At 30.9% G+C, this 18,797-nt stretch overlaps 1 long non-coding RNA gene across 8 annotated transcripts in view; it reads left to right on the forward strand.

The window, feature by feature from the left end:
- The window catches only part of LOC125616089, a 307,484-nt gene extending 289,214 nt beyond the window's left edge, over positions 1 to 18,270 (forward strand). For 4 of the 8 annotated variants that reach the window (XR_007346703.1, XR_007346705.1, XR_007346708.1 and 1 more), the window contains 2 exons: positions 12,089 to 12,650; positions 15,366 to 18,269. This is a non-coding gene — a long non-coding RNA (uncharacterized LOC125616089). Of the gene's footprint in view, positions 1 to 12,088; positions 12,651 to 15,365 lie in introns of all 8 variants that reach the window. The other 4 variants (XR_007346710.1, XR_007346713.1, XR_007346711.1 and 1 more) reach the window with 2 other exon arrangements.
- Positions 18,271 to 18,797: the final 527 nt, after the last annotated feature.

The following is an 18,797-nucleotide window of genomic DNA, read 5'->3' on the forward strand; positions in this document are numbered from 1 at the left end:
AATTAAATCTCATAGAAACTTGACATAAATGAAACTGATTTCAAGATAGGAAAGTTTATGCTCTAGAGATCACACACCACATAGATTAGCTAAAATTTGAACTGAGTTCTTAATTAGGAAGCATGTTGCTTTGATTACAGCACCCTGGTAACCTAATTAAAAAACTGAAATTTACATGAGCAACAACATACATAGCATGAAATACTATAGTGTTTAATTTGAAAATCCCAGCATTTCAAATTTCAGTCTTTTAAGGTACTAGCTTATGGAATAGATTAAATTGGGTATGTATGAAGAAATATGATACACAAATTTGATGCTTTTATAATTATTTCATCTAATAAACTAAATAATTGTATTTACAGATAATGATTTTTTATCTGTAAAATTAAATTTAAGCTATTTAATGCAGTGCTAATGAAATTTCTAGAGCGCCACCACCACTCCCCTACCCACATCTGAGAAAGATGACATCTTGGGGAAAAAATAATTTACCTACTAATTATTGTAAACTTTTATTAGAATATAAAATGAAGCCAAATATATATGTAGTAGAGGAATAATGCATATAGAAACAGAATCCAGAGGCACTCATGAGAAGGGGCATCTGTTCTAAGTTTGTTTAAATCCTTGTACAACCGATGAAAGGGTCCAAAACTATACCTGCCCCACTCAGATGTGCTATGTAAGAGAGACAAAGTAAAGCTTTTAAGTATTGCCTGTGTAACTACCTGATTATTTATCTGTATCTGTAATGTCCACACACTGATTATGTGAATTATCAATACAACTTTATAGGTGATTTATGAATTTTGTTTCACAGCATGGATGACTCACTTGTGCCATTTTTCTTATATATAAATGTTTTACCCTTCACTATGTTGACTTTTCAAAAGCAGTGATTATTTTACAGACATCTTTGAGTTTTCAGCTCCATCATTACGCTTACATAATATACCTCTTATTTATTTTACTAAATATTAGTTGGGTGAGGAATTTAATGGACCCAAATATTATGTAGGATATTCTTTTAAAAAATATTTCACAAAATAAACTCACAATGCCAAACATTTGAAATAAAGATGACTTCTATAGCTAGACTATGGTTTATTTGTTTGCTTGATTTATATACCCAGCACATAGATTTAAGTTTTGTAATAAAACAATACACTCACATCTTCGCTTAATTTTCTTTTGTAAGTAATGTCTCAGGGGAAATGTGTTGGTAGTACTAACAGTGCTTGACTTTCCTTAAAGTGAAAGTATCATCTCAATTTTTAATGTATTGACAGTAGTATATATGTAATCTGATTATATGAAAGAGAAGCAAGAAATCAACTCATAAACCATATACAAATATAGAAGAATTTGAATATATATGATTCTTAATTATTATTTTGAGAAGATCATGGATAACATTAGGAAATATAGGATACATAATTATTGAGCTATACTTATTTCTATGCTAAATTAATGCAAATATTGGTTCAATAAATATATTTTAAATTCCTATCATTATTTTTCTATTGATTGTAAACACTATGCTATCAATTAGAAACATAACTGATTCTTTTTTTTCTTTTTCTCTTTGTTTTAGAGTATAAAACAAATGATACAAATGTTTTAAGTTTTAAAATCACCATCTCCCAATCAAAGTGTGAAATATGATATATCAAGAAATATGTAATGTTTTGAACAACCAACAATAAAAAATTTAAAAAAAATCACCATCTCCTAAAAAGTAATATATTCAGAATATATTTTCTAAAGCATTTATGGTTAACTTTGTTGCATAGAAAAATATGTTTTTGTTAATTAAATAGAAACAGAAGGCCCAAGACTTATGATATATGCTTCTATAACCTCATAGTAAGGCATAATATTTAAAGTAAAACATCTAAGTTAATATAGGTATGTCTATGAGTTAGAAAATATTATTTTTTGAGAGAAAAGTTTTTGCTGTGTTACCCATCTATGCTGGACTAAAAGGATTCTCCTATTTCAGTCTCCTGACCAGCAGGCCTCTGCCAGTACACCCAGCTAAATTATTAATTCTTCATAATCCATTGCTGTGTCAAAATTTCTTCATAATGCTTGACATATATTTTTATACCTAACAAAAGTTAAAAGTAAGAACTCAAATATATGGAGGTGTATACTAGTTTTGATGTTCAAAGCTATTTTCATTTTGGAAAACATTAGTCACAGTTGATACAATGAAAATCTGGAAAGTTTTCTAGGTATAAACATCAAGATGATTTATAGTTTACTGTAGATTTTTAACAGGCAAGAATAATTTTTTTAAAAAATTCTTTTCAAGAATGTGTATTTAGGGCACTTAACTTTTAAAATATTCATTTTACCACTGGCTTTATTGCAGAAGCCACCTTCACAATACTTACATGTCATGACCAATAAATGCTAACAGGACAAAGCAGAGGTCACAGAGGGTACTTATCATCTTGGTTTTCTTTTTCTGGGAATAATAGATATCATGTTAATGATGCTCAAATCTGGAGAGAGAGGTTACATTTTAGCATAAAATTAATATTTAATAGATATATTTTTCTGGTGATATTATTCCAGATCTAGAATCATGGTTTGTAACTAGTGAAGTTACAATTTGATAAGTTAAAGGTTGCAGAGAGAATATTGTTTCTTATTAAGCAAATATTGTGTATCCAATACCTTTACCCGAAAAAGTTTTGTAGAGTCCATTTCTAGTTATACATAGTAGTGATCTTTGTGTCTTATGTATGAGTGTGAATGAGAAGTGTAAGTACATTTGAACTATGAATCATTGGTTAAATTCTGGGCCTTTTTGTATTTCTACCTGCAAGTCAGTCTGTTACACAGTGCAATATCAGGGGAATAAATCTGTAAGTCACAGACAAAATTTCTGTCAATCACAAGTTTTGAAACCATACCTAAAAATTTTATATACATTGTATAGATTGTGCAACAAACCTTTCCTCCTGTTTTCCACCTTCATCTCTGACACAGTAATATATTTTATACTTACATACATATCCGCTTTATTATTTATGAGGAAATAATGACAAATATATGAAATGATGTTGAAGAATGGAAATATAGATGATATTAGAAAAAAATCATTCTTTTGAAATGTGAAAGTATTAAATATTAATAAAATGCCTTGTGGTTATTTTTCTTTACATTCCTGAAAGTTTCTAATAAATCACAACACTGATTTTCTTTTATTATTCTGCTGCAGTTGATTTTTCCAAGAAAAATCTTTAATAATTTCACATATATTTTTGTATTTGAAATTGCAATATGAACTTTGTGCTATTTTGTTCTTCTTTGCTACTTAAGTTATTTCATTTTATAATTAGTATTCTATGCTTTAAACAATTTGGTGAATATTTAATTTTCAACTTTTCAGTGGTTTGATAAAACTTACATAATATAACTGACTGATGTCTTTTTAAAGACATATCTAGACAGTCTTTGAATTCAAACATAATATCAATTTAAAATTCAATGTTTCACCAATTTTATTACTTTATATTCTTCAATGATACATCAATCCATTATAGATTTTCAAATGTTTTAGTTGTGCTTTGGTATATATGTTATGGGCATTCATAAAGTTACAGGAAGAGAGAATGGAGGAGAAATAAAAATCCTTACTAATTGCTGGTTGAAATGCAAAATAGTACAGGCACTTTGAAAGAAAGTTTGCAAATTTTTTAGAAAACTAAACAGTTTTACTGTAATATCAGCAATCCTGCTCCTAAGTAAATACCCAATGGGTTTGAAAATGTGTATGCACATAAATACAGGCATGTGGATATTTATAGCAGCTATGTTTATAATCACCAACAACCAGGACCAGCCAAGATGTTCTTCAATAGGCATACAGATAAAGGAATGACACATCCATACAAAGGGATAGTATTTAGAAATAAAAGGGATTAAGCTATTAAGTCACAGTAAAAAATGATGAATCTTAAATGTATATAGCTAAATGAAAAAAATAAGGCATAAAAGACTGTATGTTATATGATTTCATTTGTGTGATATGCTGGAAAATGCAAAAATACAGAGATGGCAAAAGATATCAGTTGTTGTAAAAGTTTGTTTTATTTTTGTTGTTAATTTGTTGTTTATTTTATTTTACTTATTTTGATGGTATAGGAGGCTTTGAACATGTGAGACTCAGGGAAATCATAAGCTACTGGAAATATTTTAATATATGGTCCCTTTGTCTAATCCACTGAACTTTATTCTTCACTGCCTCTTATTGTGATTTAACTTCAACATATCAGGGAAAACATTAAATCTATATTTATAGTAGCATCATTCAAATAGCTAAGCTATGGGGGTCAATCTGGGTGCCCTTTAACAGAATAATGAATAAAGAAAATGTGGTGTATACACACAAAGGAGTATTACTTAGCCATAAAGAACATTATAACATTTGCTGGTAAAAGGATAGAACTGGAGCTATCATGGTAAGTGAAATAAGACAATGCCCCCTCATTAAATAAAAGGTCAAAATGGAAGATTCTAAGGCTTGCCAAAGAATATATGAATGCACAGCATTTTGTTATACCAGACATTAAGTACAAGATATTAAGGCAGCTCCAAAATCCACAGTAATGTCTAAGGGACTTAGGCACCAATCAAATGGACTCTCAACAAATCAAATAATGTAGTGGTGGATAAAATAAGTATAAAAATAAAAAATATAAAATAAATAACCATAAATCTATACTGATTAGATAAATTATAGGATAAATATATAAGTGATAGAAAAATAGATGTAGTTCCAAAGATAAAGAATCCCAAATAACTTATGTAAATAATCCCTTCTCAAGGAGGTACACTCATATACGTGAAAGAATTTCCCCATTGTTGAGGGGTGAAATGTTCACTTCTGAATCACTTACAAATATTACTATTTTGTTCAGTTGTGGTAATTTCCCTTACTCCCAGGTTTTAAAAACAAATCTACAAAAATAATGCAATTTAGTATACACTCTGCTTCTACTTATACCTGTAGTTGAATCCAGTGAACCACCAACTATACCACATTGACATTGGCTGTGTCAAGCAGCTGATAAAACAGTAGAGCACTGCTGTTTAAAAGGTATGAACTGCACTTCTTTCTAAAGAGTGTCATATGACCAGGGATAAAATTATAAATGTGTACCTTTACAGGTGAGAAACAGCAGGACCTCAACCAGATGGTCGAATTTAGCAGCACAATCTTAAGTCACACAGGTATTGGGTACTCCTGGGAATTTGATGAGGACAGTTTTGCCTCTCATCTTCCTCCAGGAAACAGGTGCCAAACAAATAGAGTAAGACCTACCAAGTGAAGAATGTGTTATAAAATGCCTAACCAGCGCTCCCCAAAATGCTCAAGTTCATGAAAACCAAAGAAGTGGTCACATCCAAGAGAATCCTAATTGACTAAGTTCAGTGTGATAGCTTGCACTAACAGCTGAACAGAAAGTGAAGAACAAAGTGGAGTCTGAACAGAAAGGGGATCTTTAGTTAATGATAAAGTGTAACTATCTGATCATTAATGGTGACAGTTATGCCATATTAATGTATAATACTTAGGAAAAAAAGGAAAGATGTACAGTGTCCATGGGAACTCTCTGTGCCACCTTGGTTAGATGTACTATATTAATAGATTTATCTTGACTTTCTTTAGATTTCAGATGTTCATTTTAATTTTTTTCAGAGCATATACTCATGCACAAGCAATATCTAAGTATCTATTGATCTATCTAGAGAGATTATTTTATGGCATGAAGATTTCACAATGTTAATGAAAATATAATGCAAATTATTTCCTTAAATAAAGTCGTCAGTTTAAGCAGAAGATATTATAACTAGGTGAGAAAATAAAGATTAATTGTCTTATGGTATTATGATTTAAATTATAAAATCAAGAGAAAATATTGTCTCATCAATATAGATATATATCTATGATGTAGTACTATTATTATGCATATTTGATTGAATGGATAAAACTTTTTACACTACTCAAATGGAAATTTTAGTTTGAAGACTGAATGAAAAAAATTTCCTGAAATCATAAGTTTTTAACACACTAGAGATAATAAACATGTTTTGGATGTGCAATTTCTCTTGACAGCAAATTGGAATACTTAAGATTTTGTGCAAGCTAATTGCACCCTCATTTAGTTTAATGAACATTTTCAGTGGCAATATTATGATTCCCGTTTCTGTGGGAAGTAGCAGCTTGATACTTAGGAAGTGTTAAGTTGTTCTGTGCAAGATGTGGCTACTTTGGGAATTTCTGAAAAGTAATTAGCATAGTCTTTCATGGCCTGTTATTTCTTACAGAAATCTATTCTTTTATTGAGAACACACAAGTAATGCTAGGAATAATTAAGGAAGTTCTCCATATCGGCATCTCTGTTCTAGAGAAAAATTGTTCTTGAACGTATCAGCCTTGATTATTTTTCTTTACTACAATGATTCCCTTTGGAAATGATCGTCAACTAGCTGCGTGACCACTTCAAGGGAAGAAGAAAGGCAGAACTTCTTTTCTAAAACTGTTTAAATATTTTTTTGTCACTTTGTTTTTAGATGTCTATTTGTAAGCACATCTGATACCATGTAAGTGAATTATTATTAATAGGATTAATAGGATATTCAAATATTTGTTTTACTCTCTCAGTTTGGACCCAATTGACAGATGCATTCATTAAAATGTCATCAGATATATTATTGCAAGGATATTGGTTACCGTGGCTTACACTTATTCCTAAAACAGTCTGGTCTGAAAAAGGATAACAAGCCCCAAATTACCGGACACACCTGATGTCTATACATCTTTCACCTGGGAGCAACTGGCCCTGTAAGAAACCAACCTGTAGCCCCGTCTTCTCCGCGTAATGTGAATCATGAACTATGCATTCTCCTTCTATCCCTGAGTTCAATGAATCATGGGTCTAGAACCGTCCTTGTTCCACTAAATGATAAATATATCTGCTCTCCTCATCTGTAAATTCCATATCAGGGGATTCAACCAATTATAAACAGAAAACACTTGAGAAATTATTAGCAACCATACTCAATATATGTGGACTAGTTTCTTGTAATTTTTCCCAAAACTATATTGACTATTTGCAATAAAATTTCACTTTGCATTAGGTATTATAAGCAATCTAGAGATGATTCACAGTGTAATGTGACTAGCTTATATTCAAATGCTATAGCACTTTAAGTAAGGGCACTTGAGCATCTGCAGATTTGATGTACAAGGGGTATCCTTGCACCAATGACCCAACCAATACTGAGGGATAAATGAATATGTATTGTTTTCAAATGTGTATGCAAACATACACTAGCAATAAAACCATAAAATAAACTAAAGGAATATATGCTTTTTATTTTTAAAATATGATGGACAGCCAGTTAGTAAGTGGTAGAGGAGATATGGTGGAAACATTGTCATCATATAGAAAGATTGAATTTCATAATTAATGTCATTAAACTTTTTTATGTTGGGCTCCGGGTTTTGTATATATCAAAAGCACATTGATTAGAAATTGGGAAATACATATAATTTTGATTGATAAAGACCACATATGATGAATTTGATACACTGAACATTCTTATGTACACATGTCAAGAGAATTTGCTCCAGTAGTTTTAGGAAAATGTGCCTCTTCTATACATAAGCAGCAAAATCTGCACAGACCTTGTCACTTGTAAGGATTATTTACTTATATTTTTATATTAAAAGTAAAGAGATTTTAGGGCAATAAAATTCTTCTTCGTTTCCTTTAATTACCCACACTCAGTGACTCTTTAAAAATATGTTCTTTATCTCACTACTTATAAATTGAAAATTCTTCATATCAGCATAATCTATGGTTTTATCAAGTCTAATAAGGATTTAACAGATAGTTTGCTAATTTTTATTTTAATTTTTTGATAGTTTCTAATTTTTATTTTAATTGTATCAAATATTCTCCAGATCAATTTGTATCACAGATAAAAATAAAAAGAAAAATTTGTAGTGAAAAGAGATCTTTTGTTTGGATTTTACATAGAATTTTAAAATCCTGGAATAGGTATAAAATAATTATTCATATTGGACTTCCTGGGGTCAAGTGAATGAGTACAGAAAAAAAATAGAAAAATTAATTACCAGGAAACTATGATGTCTAGATGTCCTATTGAAAAACACTAAGTCAATAAGTAAATAAATAAATAAATTATCTATATCTATATCTTTGTTTATTTCAAGCCATTATTGCAAACCATCAAGAAAGAAGAAGTTTGGTGAGATTTACATATCTTTTTGGATTACTATAGTACATTCTATGACATAAAATTCACTATGTTTATTTTGTGACAAAAGTTCTTGTTCATAAAAGCAGAAAGCTATCAGAAAGATTTCTTCCAGAGTACAAAAGATTCATTTACAAATCAATGTGAATATGAAAGAATGCAAATCCCACCACAAAGCATCACAAAATTAATACTTTCTACATAAAATAATCTTAATGTGATTGATAAGTACATTTTCGCTTAAGGCTCCTTTATAGCTTGAAATGGAATACAAATTATTAAGAAAAAAAACCCAAAGACATCTTCTTCATAAGGACTTAAATTTCTTCCAATTCTTTGAATGAATCATGGTAGAATTAGCAGTTATAACATCATTCATGTTAAATGGTAAATTTTTTGATGTCACTTAGTGCAGATAGTTTTTGATGTTCCTAAATTGTATGATATTTGAAAGTATTAAAGTGTAAATTTTGCTTGTAAACTCAGCTAAAATTTATCCATACAATCTGAAAAATAATGGTTCCATGACAATACGGACATAATAAAAACTAATATTCGTCTATCAATGTTAATAATATTCACCTTGTTATAATATAATATTTTATATAAATTGGTACATAGACACGAAAGTGTGTAAGAAAGGTATTTCTCTAATATCCCTATGATTTTCAGGGGCTTTGCTCATCAACTGTATAAGAGATTTTGACATGACACAAAGTCATATCCAAAGTTTTCTAATACACAAATATTCCAATCTCCCAATCAGGACTTGTACTCTTCACACTTAAGTTTATCTAACACCATCATGTTATACATATTCCTTTGTGGTTAGTTACTTTTGCTGAAAAAAGTATTTTATTGATACTGTAAACAATATTTTTAAAAATTCTATTTTTGGTTATTGCTGGTATATAAAATATAAATGAATTTTGTATCACGATCTCATATTCTGCAATTTTGCTGTAGTCAAATATTGGCACTATAAGAATTTTCATTTTACATCTCCATTTGTTTGCTTTTTAGACATTCCATGAATCTCTACATAGATGATTATATTTTTTGCAAATAATTATTTTTTGAGGTAATGTTACATTTTGATCTATTTTTGTGACAAATTTTCTTTCCAAAACTGTCAGAACAGTCTAAAATAGATATTGCCTTATTCCTGAACTGAGATGGAAAATGTTTAGTATTTTCATATCCTTTGTCAAGCTGAGGAAGTTGCTACTATTCCTACTTCATGAGTAACTTTATTAGAAAAACATGAGGAGCTATTAAAAAATTAATCAAAAAATTACTGGAGACATGAGCTCGGATTGAGGTTATTATGAATATAATAATTAACAATGGAAAAATTTAGGACATGAAATTGAAACCAGTATATATTAGTGTGATATCATATACTTAAAATATCTAAAATTATTAGACATTTACAATTCATATTCAAAGTGAGATTAGACATTGTAAGTAAAGATCATCTGCTCTCTACCTGAAATATGCAAAAAGATTAATTCAATTTAGTAAAAATCTGTAACTATGCAAACAAAAATTATTTTCTTTCCTTGCAATGAGATGATTCTGATAATTGTTCTATGAGAATAATTCTAATTTATTAAAGTGTATTGAAATTGATGGAATCTTTATGCTCTTAATATTCTCAGAACACACAACCTTCTTTGCAAAGAAATTGGCTGTGATCACACCCAGTTCATTCAGCTTCATACTATTCATAATCTATTTGTAAGTTTAGGGGAATGTGGGATACTCCTCCTGGTGCAAGCAAAAGTTCTCTTTCTGAGATTAAGATTTTTGTCTTGCTATCCTGCATGCCATCTACTTAGCAGTATTCTCATAGTACATTCATTTTTTTCCAGCTTTCTTAAGGTATATAAATTTAACAATTAAAAAATGTGTGTATTTAAATACTTATAAATACATGAGGTATACATTAGGAAATAATCACTAAAATCAAGCAAATTAATATTCATTATTTCACATAGTTACCATTTTCTTTTTTGTTTTGTGTGTGGTTATAACACTCAAACTCTACCCCCTTTCCAAAGTGTACTACAGTATTTTTAAGTAGTCATATTATCACACATCTCCAGAACTCATTCATTCTGTGTAACTGAAATTTGTGCCCCTTGATCAACATCTCACAATTTTCCCCACACTCAGCCACTGGTAAAAAGCATTCTGTTTTTAGTTTCCTCCTTGACATCACAATCCCCATATATTCAAATCCTTTATGGCATAATATTTGCATGCAACCCATAAACATCCTGTTATATGCTTTAACTCATCTCCAGACTACTTAAAATAATTAGTACAATGCTTAGTAAATGCTGTGAGAATAGTTGTTGAACTGTACTATTTAGGGAATAATGGCTACACATGTTCTATAGAGAAATAACTTATTTTTCTGAGTATCTTCTAGCTATGCTTGATTTATTGCAGATATGGAGGGTAGACTGCATACATGTGATACATGATATAACAATTATTTCTTAAGTAGCATTCTCTGTGAATCCTTAAATATCTCTGGGTGAGAAAATGCTTTATTTTGCTGTTGTATTAGTTGATTTTTGAATTTTCAATCAAAATCATTTTTTTTTTACCAGACTTCTACTGTGTTCTTGTAGCTACTCTAGTCATGAGAGTCTCTAGTGTCAGTTTTTCTGTTTCTTTTTGCAAGCTTTTGTGGGCTTTGTTTCCCTTTCTTTTTGAAATTCAGGGACTGCATTGAGCTCTTTTTACTTCAGCCTGCTGAGCTCTGTGTGGACCTTTTCAGGGTGAGGCTTCCAATTTTTCTTGCATTTTGTTGCATGTATATGTGAGTATGTGAATGTGTGCATGTATATATAATTTCTCTGTGTATTTCCTTCTCTTATTTCTGTTTTTGAATAGTAATTTCTTATTTGTTAGAAATTGTATATATTAGCTATTCCTATTAACATTTATTTTTAGGGTATCACTCATTAGATTGTCTTTTTTTGCTGTATTTTGTTAGAACTTTTAGCTTCATTGTTCCTCTCACAAATGTCCTCTGTAATTATAGCATTTCAGACACTTAGCCCATCTGAGTTTCTGTATTATTTCAATGTCGAGTATAAAATTCATTCTGTGTTATAAATACAATATCTCCATACATCGAGATTTAGACATGGATTTAGACAATTGGGTTCTTTATCTTGTGAATTTGAGTCGTAAAATCCACAGGGATGGCCAGTCAGGCTCTTCAAGGTTTGAGTTTAAGAAGCCAATCAGGAGTATGTAATTTCAACCTCTTATTTACACAATTAAGAAGATGAATCTCGCCTGGTGGTTTTTGACACGTCCTTTAGAGAGAGGATGCATTTTGGGTAGGAGTCTTCTTGTGGTTGGGCATTGCTAGGGGTAAGAGCAAGGGTAACTAAGGAAGGGCTGTTGTGGTTGCAGGAACACAAACAGGTGTTGTGAGGAACACAAACGGGCATTCTAGGTCAGAAGAAGGCATTGTGCTTAACACCAGCAGGGAGTAGGGAATCTCAAGGTGTCTTTGAGACCCATAGTGTCCTTTCAGGTTGGCCTGATGTCCTCCTCCCCTCCTGTCCTTCTCCAAGGCTTTATCCTGGCTGTCTGTGGAAGACCTATTTTTCTGCCTCATTGACAGAAATTGACAGCTTCTTTCTGATTGGTGTAATACACAATGGGATGTTGAGGAAATTTGTGCACTGGGACTTTTCTCCTTCTGATTGTTGCCAGCCACTAATCATCTTATTCCATCTCTCCTATCCTGCAGCCATCATAGACACTGTTCCAAGACGATCCGACTATTCCATCTGCTGATGGACACAGCAAGGCAGAGGACAAAGCTGAGCATACTTTGCAGCTCCTATTGAAGGTTTCTGAAGAAGGCATTGATTGATGGGTGTACTGGGCTCCTCCTGCTCCCCCTTTCCTGCCTGCTCTGTTTGGGAAAGTTCTTCAATACCTAATCCCTTTTGCTGTAGGATTTCTACAAATATCCTAGACTGTTGTTTTCTTGCTCCAAGAAATACTATATGTTTTCTGCATTTAAATATCTTTGTGAATTTCCCCCATCTCCCTCTCTCTAAGATCCTGCTTTTGTTTCTTCCTCTCTGCATTGTTAATTTGGGACATCTGTCAGAAACAGGGTTGCCGTTTAACATCTCTATTTTGTTGTCCTCATTTCTTCAATCATTCTACTTCCAAAACATGGGTTTTCGTGCACTCCATATGATTGATTATATTTGCTTATTTTTTTTCTTTTAGGAGCAAAAAACTGCTGTTGGCTGTGTCAATTGTGAAAATCATTTTTGAAACTTTGATGGCCAAAAATGGTAATGAGCTTCTCTTCTTATTGGTGTATTAAAAATAAACACCTTGGGAAAAATTACAAAATTTTTCTAAATGTAGTCATAAATGTATAGCATATTTCCTTACAAACCATAGATATAATATGTTATAAGAAAAGATAATAATGCCAAACCATTATTTACTGGCCTTCTGCAACAGAAACTATCATTTGGTTCTGTGATAGTGGGTTCATTTTGAGTCTCACTGATTCCAGGAGCAAATGAACTTTTGTGATAGATAGCCTGAAGCTGCTATGCAGTTTAGAGCTTGTATTTCATTAATTGAATTCTTCTGGGCATGATGTTACTCTATATACTCCCTCCAAGACACCAAGCCTTTAATTAGTTACTTACCCACAAACACATATTTAACATTCTAAACTGGGATCACTTTTTGCCAAGACCAGATAGAGTTGTTTCAACTGTGAACTCTCACTAGTAGAAGATTTTCCACACTAATTCTTCTGAGCCAGATTCAAACAGCTGGAAAACATGTGCAGTGTCTTTTACTCTGAAATGTGAATAGGTCTAGCATAAAACTCATGCCATTATCTTGACAAGCATGATCAGAGTTTACCTTTAATAGGATTGCTCTAATTTATTTTCTCGTTTGCTTCTCACAGCATGCCAGTATCCATGAGATGCTGAGTTCAGTATGAATTTAAAAATGAAATAAAAGCTCTCTTTACTATCTTAGAGAAGAGGAGATGGTCTCTGAATGTCAAAACATCATCTCTAAATTGACTCGGAAATATGTCTTTTTCTTTCCTTTCTTCTTTCCGTCCTCATCACATTATTTCAAAACTGTTTACTATGGAAGCAAACTCACTTTGCTGAATATATGAAGTAAAATGTGAAAACATCAATGAAATGATTTAATTATAGAAAAATATATATACACAACTCTTGTTAACACACTATATACCAAATTCCCACTCTATGGTCACTTGCATAGAGTGTTAGGGAGGTGTATTTTAAATATACCATAGAACCTAACACATGAGGAGGATAGAAACAAGAACTTTAGGATAGCACTTTACAAAGTGGAGGAAGAGGGCAAAATTCATTAATGCTTAATAGTGTCCAAGGATATGGGGTAGCCTGTGGAGTGACAGCTGTAGAGAAATGGAAATTACAATAGAAATGGAAAACCCCTATTTTCCCCCTTTTATTGTGGCACAGCCTATCAATATCCAACTTTACTTTCATTGCCACTGTCAGAATCACATGATATCATTGCTTTCTGCTAGATAATGTCAATCTAGAAATATAAGGATAAAATACATTTCAACTAATTAATAGTTTAGCACATAGCAAATTATATCAAATGAGCACAAGCATCATGAAACAACATTTGCTAGTCATTTCTACCTATATACAGTTCATGGTTTTTGATGAATTTAATATACACTTGACGCATAAGACTTCATAAAGGGTTGACATTTACCATACTTAAAGTTCAGGATAATACTCCCACTGGTATTAAGTAGGGCTGACTGGGTAGATAATAGCCTGAGTGTGAGCACATTGTGTTGTCATTCTTCCAATTATTATGTGAAAACATAACTTTGTGCATGATCACAAAATCCTTTACAGGTACTTTTACTTACCTTCCACATGTACTAAATTAATTTTAATTTCCTAATTGATATGTCCATTATTTGTGGACTTCTTTCTATTCTTCTTAAATCATAGCAGAAATTCCATTTTGAAGCATTTTTAAAAAGTAGCACAGAAAAGTAACATAACATTTTTCAGTTGAGGAATTCAACAATTAATACTTGCAAATATTTTAAGCAAAATATTCACAAGGTTATTACTTTTTTAAATATGCCAAATACATTTTTAATTCTTTGATGAGGTCATTTAATTTTAAACAACTCCATCCCCTCAAGAATTTAAGCTTCCAAACTGATTGTTCTGGTTCTGTTTAATTTAATGAAAGACCCTTTATCCAACTGTCAAGGGATCCCTGAAGAGTCCATTTCAGTTCATATTTCCCTAACAAAGCTCTTAAGTACTCAAACAGGAACATATAAACTGATTCCAGCAGTTATAAGTCCCTATTTCCATTTAACTTACTGATAACTTCTGAGGAGGTTGAGTGAGCTAATGGAAAGTTAAATAGTCCGAAATAAGCAAACATGGGAGCTAAATGATCAGGTTACTCTTTGGCTCCCCTACTCTGGGCTTCCTGCAGGAACAAAATGCATTACCAGAATGTTCAGTGGGGGTTAGGTTTGTGTTTCTAGATTTTCAAACTGGAAAAATACTACCTACCAAACTAAACTAATTCCTTTGAAACTGCTGCAAATAAAATATACATATTGAAATACTAAGATATTTATTCTAAGTAATAACTGTCATACAACCTACAATACTATATTATACATAGTATGTGATTTATAACATGAGATCTTAATTGTAAATGGGCTCAGTCTTGTAGTGACAGCTCATTCAAACATCTGCTGTGAGTCAACACAAATTTCAGGAAATGGTTAAAAGGAGTAAAAAGAGAGTGTAAAGCCATTTTAATACCTTTCTCTCTTTGATTTATTGAATGAAAGTGCTAGTGATTAAGGGATTTCAGAGTGTATTTAGAGAACTGGGCAAAAAGTATAAGAAAGATTTTCCTTATTATAAACTATTGGTGATATTTAAAATGTTTTATTTTATCAATCAAGTTTGGCATTCTTTCAGAAGGGCTGTTTTGGAAGGGAAACATGCAACAGGATCGTCCAGAGACTTTGTTGTTGTTGTTGTTTAATGTAAACAAAATGAAACAACATAAGGAAGACTTATCTGAATGGCCACCAATCAATCATGTTAGAACATCTGGAATGAAGAAGAAGGAAGGCTGATCATTAAGTCTGAAACCCAGGCAATATTACTTATCTGTACTGTAATGTGCATAAGTGTGCATTGTGTGCTGATAAGGCTGATGATTATGATTATAAATATTCATTTGTTTCAATATTTTTGTTACCTGTAATGTCAAAATCAGATGATGGATATATTTTTTATCTGTAAAATTAAATGAAATTTTTTTAATTATTAGTTTTACTACTTGACTCCTTGTATTTCACGATCATTTGAGAATTACTGGGGAAAAAGTAGAAGAGAAAAAGGCAGAAGTTTTAACATTTACTGGGCAGTACTACTTTAATAATCCATAACAAGAGTTGTATATCTGGTGACAAAAGGAAGACAGACTGTAGTGGAGTTAAGTAAATAGAATCTACAAATGGGTTTTTGGCACACATGTGGTGAAATACCAAATCTATTTTAGAAATTTAACTCTGAGATGTTGTTAACATCATTTAACATCCATTCATATATGTGTGAAATATATTGGAATAATTAGGGAAAGGAGGCAATATTTATTGAGAAGATATCTAATATGTAAAATCTATACTCATATATAATATTTGTATGTATATGGTATACGTGTACATATATGTATGTATGTGTGCATATATCATATATATGTGTGTGTATATATAAATATATAATTTTATATATATATGACTTTACCTAGTTAGTATGTTGTGTTAGTATGTTGTGACATAGTTGTTAGTATGTTGTGACAACCCAGTCCATGAATCATTCATTCTGAATCATCTAATCATCTTTAATTCTGTAAGATGTCCCATAATGGTTTTATTTTTTGCAAGTGATACATTGTTAGGAAGTAGAGTTTTCAAAATTTCTAGCATAATTCAGTCTGTGCCTGAGAAAAATGAGAGGTATCTATCATTTATAATACTAGCAAAAATGACACTTTTCTCAAATATTTCTTTGTAAATATATTATAGTTCCACGTTTTATGAAGCTCAAATCTGCTACAATTTGTGGTGGTAATGAACTATGCAAAATATTCTAAATATCACATACTTTGAAAATTGTGCTAGAGAGATGTAATGTGAAAACATTATGAGCCTTACTAGGGTCTTGGAAAATTCCCATTTCAAATTTATTTTACACAGTTTAGATTTTAACAACACATGCTCAATAATTCATATTCTGATTATTCCCAAATTGTTTATAAGTTTTGATATTTATTCTCTCTAGTGAAAGATTATAAAAAAATTTTCATGGATTTTATTTCAAAAGAAGATATTAAAGTAGGCAATGATTAACAGTGTAAAATATTTCAAAAATGTAGAAGAAAGTGTTTCTTTGGAAAACCAAAACGGTATCCATCTTTACCAAAGATTATGAATGATATTTTTATATTTCTGTTTTATTTTCTTTCCTTTACTCTTCCACATTTTCAGGAACTTAATGGTACTTTTTAACACTAAATGTGGTTTAGCAAATACCCTCCTTTTATTCAAAGATTGAATTACAACTCTGCAATTCGAGTTAGCATAGGTTGTCTTACTCCAGGTAAGTTGTTTGACAAAATTTTTTAAAAATAACCTCAAATCACATAAAATTGACATATTACAGTGACACCACCACATCAATGTTTATAGCAGCTCAATTTACAATATCCAAGCTTTTTAAGCAATTTGGGTACTTTACAACAGATGAATGGATAAAGAAAATGTGGAATATATATACAATGGAATATTACTCAGCTATTAAGAAGAATGAAACTATGGCATTTGCTGGTAAATGGATGGAATTGGAGAATATTATCCTGAGTGAAATAAGCCATTCCCCAAAGGCTGAATGTTCTCTTTGATATGTGGATGCCAATTTACAAAAAATAAGGGTTGGGAGAATAGAAGTTAATTGGATTGGACAAAAAGGAATGAAGGGAAGGGGATAGGAATAGGAAATACAGTAGAATTAATTGGACATAAATTTTCTTTTCTCATAAATGAATACACAACCATGCATTTATGTGTGGATATTATGTCAAAATACATTATCCTGTCACGTACAGCTAAAAAGAGCAAATAAAAAATTTTAACAAGTCTTAATTCTCAATAATAAGAAAATAACCAAATATACAAAATATGATTGGAAACATCAGCAAATAATATGTGCATACTAAGGAATGAAATGAACCAAATTATATTGTTCAATTGTGTGCATACATGAATGTGTTAGCAACCATCCCTACTATTATGTATAATAATAATGAACCAATAAAAAATGAATATATAAAAATAGAAAAAAATCAGCAAGATCTATAGTCCTTGGGAAAAAAAAAAGTGAAGAAATAGCGTCAAATCATTCACATTGAGTCCCTGTTTCAGCAGAATAAACATCTAAATCCAACATGTGCAAATTCTGTATCACCAAGAATATCCACAGCAATCCAGTGTAGAGACCACTGAAATCCACCTTATATCTTATATTTCATGGGTAGGGGAAATTGATTGGTTTCACAAATTTTATCAGTGAAACATATGGAGTTGATTCTTACCAATGAAATGGAAATAGTGGAGAAAGAAACACATACGGGTAGTATTTACAAACAAGTAAAGAAATTGGGTAAACAAACAAGTAAAGAAATTGGGTAAAGAATATCTCCATTAAAATAATGAATTTATAAGGAAAGTAAAAAAAATGTTAATCTAATATATTAAAATACATGAGGTCATAAAAAGAACAGCATGGATGGTGGAAGGAGACTCTCATCATTATACAAAATACATGTATAAAGATATGAATTTTGTGTCAACATACCTTATATACAAACAGAGATATGATAAATTGTGGTATAAAGGTGTATTAAGAATTGTAATGCAAAAAATAATAATAATAAGAGAGCTCATGTATAACGGCATAATTTGGCGTGAACATACTTTATACAGTTATGAAAAATTGTGCTGTGAATGGATAATTATGAATGTAATGCATTCTGGTATTGTTATGTATGTAAGAAATTTTTAAAATAAATTAAAAATAAATGATATTAAACCAAGGAAGTTTTATGGTGATTTTTTAAAAAAATCTATTAAAATTTCAGTGGAAGAGAAAGATCTATAGAGAGAACTATTTTGGGCAAGAAAAAATTCCATTAAAAATAAGTGGCATTCATGAGATATTTAGTAATTTATTATGAATGCAGTGAGTGGGGGCAAAAGTCTAAAACAATTTTCTCAATAATAACCGTTACTGAAATAGATATGTCAGAGAGTTCCATAATTTGATTTTCTTATACAACCCAAATTT

This window comes from Marmota marmota, unplaced genomic scaffold, assembly GCF_001458135.2.
Source record: "Marmota marmota marmota unplaced genomic scaffold, marMar, whole genome shotgun sequence".
Taxonomy (NCBI): Eukaryota; Metazoa; Chordata; class Mammalia; order Rodentia; family Sciuridae; genus Marmota; species Marmota marmota.